This window comes from Palaemon carinicauda, chromosome 26, assembly GCF_036898095.1.
Source record: "Palaemon carinicauda isolate YSFRI2023 chromosome 26, ASM3689809v2, whole genome shotgun sequence".
NCBI classification, from domain to species: Eukaryota; Metazoa; Arthropoda; class Malacostraca; order Decapoda; family Palaemonidae; genus Palaemon; species Palaemon carinicauda.
Genome location: NC_090750.1, coordinates 18,398,378 through 18,402,614, shown reverse-complemented (window position 1 = coordinate 18,402,614; position 4,237 = coordinate 18,398,378).

Here is a 4,237-nt window from a genome sequence, read left to right as displayed (position 1 = left end):
GGGAAAGTAGTTCCCACTGTACATTAGAGCCCAGCTGCTAATCCCTAAGCCCCCCATCCTCATCAAGGCTTCAGCATCTGGGGGCGAACTGGAGAGAGCCCAGTACTCTTTCCTGTTGGCGTCTTGACATCCTGTCAGATTTCAGTAGTCTCTTGACAGACCCTGCTGATCTCACTCCTCTTCCTTGAGGGAATGGAGAAGCGGTGTGACCTCAGGTTCCAGTGGATTTCCAGCCATTGAAACCCTTGAGCTGGAGAGAGTTGAGACTTTTTGAAGTTGATCTTACATCACGGATGTTCCAGGAACTGGATCACTTCTTTGGATGCTTGCAGACAAGCCGTTTCGGATGCTGCCCACACCAGCTAGTTGTCCAGGTACGCTGCTACCTGAACGCCTTCTAGGCATAGTTGTTGCACGACCGCGTCTGCAAGTTTCGTGAAGATCCTTGGGGCTATATTTAGTCCGAAGGGTATGGTTCTGAGAACATACTTTATCTTCTGTAACTTGAATCCTAGGTAGGAGGAGAGGGGGCAACTGACTAGAGGGTGCCAATAGGCATCTGCCAGGTCTATCGAGACTGTGAATGCCCCTTTGGGTAACAGGGTCCTTATGTGTTGGAGGGTTAACATCCTGGACTTGCTGTTTTCTATGAACTTGTTGAGTGGCGACAAGTCCAGAATGACTCTGAGTTTGTCTGAGTCCTTCTTGGGAACACAAAAACTTCATTCCCTGGAATTTGATGGACTTTGCTTTCCTTATAACCCGTTTGCTCATGAGCTCTAGGGTATATTCTTCTAATGAGGGGGTGGAGTGTTGGAAGAATTGAGGAAATGATGGTGGAGACTTGTTCCGTTTCCATCATAGTCCAATCTTGATTAGGCTGTGGACCCAAGGATCGAAGGTCCAACGATCCTGAAAATGTTGGTGCCTCCCTCTTACCAGAAGCATCTCCTTGCTTCGATTGTCCGGAGGGTTTACCTCCTTGACCGCTTACTCCCCTAACTCTTGAGGGATGTCTAGAGCAGCCCCGTCTGGATTCTTTACCTTTTGGCCGAAAGGTAATGGTTTGACTCTCAAACCCGGGGTTGAATGCTGGTGACTGGGCAACCAGCTGTTGAGACCACTTGGAAGATGGTCTGTGTTTGGGCCACCACTTGGGCAACCACTTGGGGCACCGTGGTCATGGTGACTGTGGGATGTGGTTGAGCAAGCCGAGGGGGGGAGTCTAGGCTTCTTCGTCTTCCTTTAAGGTTGGGGACCGGCATACGGGGAGGACTTCCTCTTTGAGGAGATGCCCCATTTCTGGAGAAGGTTCCTATTCTCTGTGGTGGCTTTCTCAACTACCTCTTTGACTACTTCGTTCAGGAAGAGGTCTTTACCCCAGATGTTAGAAGATATCAGCTTCCTGGGTTCGTGTTTCACTGTTGCAGCAGCGAACACAAACTCTCTACAGGCTCTCCTAGCCTTCACAAAAGCATATAGGTCCTTTACTAGGGTGGCCATATGCATTTTGGCCAGGACCATGAGCATGTCTGGGGGACTTCTTTGGCCTGGACACATCTCAATGCAGTTTTGTAGGGATAAGGATGCAGCAAGTCTCTTTTTCGTCTCTTGTTCCTTGCGCAAGAGAAAGTCAGAAAGTTTAGGGAGATTCTCGCTAAACGGTCGTCCAGCGATGTCTGCGTCCAGTTTCCCTACTGAGAAAGTTAGGTAGACTTCCTTCCATTCCTTCTCTTCCATGGGCAAGGCTAACGACAAAGGCCTGCACTCCTCTAATGCAGGGCATGGTTTGCCTGCCTCCACTGCCTTGGCGACAGTTTTAAATGCCTTTGACATAAAGGGGAAGGCTATTGAAGCAGGAGCCTTTTTTAGGCTACTCGACAAGAGAGCCTGTGCCTTATCGTGGTCGAAAACCATGACCTCCTTTGGTTCCGTCTCCTCTTTTGGCGTTGGTTCATGCTTCATTCTAATGAAGCAGTCAGGGTAAGCGTTAAAGCTTGGCCAAAACTGGATGTCGTCTTGGGGGATGGTTCCCATCTTCTCCGAGATGTAAAGTTTGCCGTTAGTAATCGGCATAAACTCCGCATACCTCCAGGGATTGGTTTTGTTGCAGGTTGGGAGGTCTTGGACTCTAAGTCGCTTATATGACCCTCGGGAGACGGTAAGTGGAGCTTCACGGAGCTCTCTCTCGAGTCTCACTTCCCTTGCTTCGCCTTGCTTGAGAATGTTCTCCGTTAAGGCCGTAAGAAGGGCCAGTGCCTGGCTCATTTTGTCCAACGGAGGGGTAGAAGCTGAAGATGTCGAGGGTAACAGCTCCGGTGCCAGCACAGACGGAAGAAACTCCGACTCGACATCATCATCTTCTTCCGGAGGTAGAGTAGACTCCTCCTCGGGATCATCCTTTAGGAGATCCTTTTCAGTGTCTGTAGACACTTCTGACATCCTTTCCTCCTGGTAGATGTCCATGCTTTGCAACGCCTCACTGATATCCGTCGTGAGGGCAATCTGGACGCAGGGGCATGACAATTTCACCACCAGCTTTCGGGAACACCAAGCTACGTATCCTATCGTTAGGTAGGTATGATCCCGGAAAGTTCTCCTGGAACCCTCGTACCCACTTGCGCAGCTTTTCTCGTGCCGCATCCCTCGACTCCGTTGACTTGGGGTCGTCGAAACCTTCGGTCACCAAGGTCCGGCAGATGTTGCAGACTTGGGGGTCCCAGTACTGCAGGATTTCGGTAGTGATGGTGCAGGGGGCATGAGACCTGCAAGCTTTGTGACCGTAGAAGTTCCTACTCCTATGGTTGCAGAAGATCGCATTGCATTTCATCTGGGGTTCTTCCTGTATAGAAAGGAAAATTAAATGAGTATGCGGTTTTTTATCACACATGATAAAAAGATTATGCAAAATATTAATACTAATATCTTAACCATTATAGCTTAGGATAGTAAGCTAGAAAAAAATTAGGAAAGACACATACTTGTATATCCTTTCCAGCCAATTGCTAAGACCTCCCCTCAATATTAAGGTTATAGAGTTTCCTTGATCAGAGCAAACTCAAAAGAGAAGAGTTCTAACCTCTAGGGATAGAAAAAGTGTATACTACCACTGACCCTTCTTAAATTATTTAATATTGTGGGGTAACTTATTAACTGATTATTGGGGGTAACTTATTAACTGATTTCTAATCAGAGTATTGAAGGAATTCTATTCTTTCAATATAGGATTGGTCTCAGTAATAGACTGTGCAAGGATACACAAGGTATGTTGGAAAATAACTACTGTATAATATATACTATAGTTTTCTGTCTGAAGTATATACTATACTGCAAATATACTGGCTACTGTATAATCAATACTGTAGATCAGCCAGCATATTGCCAGCAGGGCTAGCACCTGGCGGGCCGGGTAGTACCTGACGGTACTGGTCCCGTCGGCAGCATGTGAGTAAGTACCTGACGGCACCGGTCCAGCCGACATGCTGCCGGCTGGGTTAGTACCTGGTGGCACTAGCTGACAGAGAGAGAGAAAGCATGGAGTGAAGGGCTGCCTTACTAAAAATGTATGTTTACAATAAATAAGGGTGTAAGTATATAACCTTATTGCCTTCCTCTAGAGTGAGGGTTCAAGTGGAAGGGGAGAATGCATCATTCAAACTTCCATCTAGCCACAAGATCAGTTGCCGGCATTGCCGGTTTCAGGAAAGTGGATGGCAGTCCAAGAGAGGACTGAAGAACACTCAGCAGCGGAGGGGTCTCCCACCGGCAGCCGTCACAGCCGGCACAACCTTTCCCGGAGCCTTGTGTCCATAAGGGAAAGACTGAATCACTATACAGCTGCTTATGTAGGAGCCCGGCCGGCACCACAATCTACCCGGCAAGCGGTGAGATTGCAGGACAACGGCCACAGGATTGCGATAGCTAAGCCATCGCTAAAGGACAGAGAGGGGAAAGGAAAAGGGTCCTGTATCAAGTGTAGAAGAAGGCGGCAGGACTGCCGCCACTTCCACACAAGAGTGAAACATTGTTTCAGTATCGGCGCCATCCTAGGCGGCAGAAGAATATCTATTCTTCAGCCTAGGGTCTGCCGAATCTGGACTAGTCTTCTAGACCGCAGGGGAGAAGGTGGCGGCATCATACTACCACTTCAAGTGCGGCCTAGGGAGGCTTAGCTTCCTATGCCGGCTGCACTAAGCCGGCAGGGGAGTGACTACTTACCCTGCCACTCGGTTGGCAG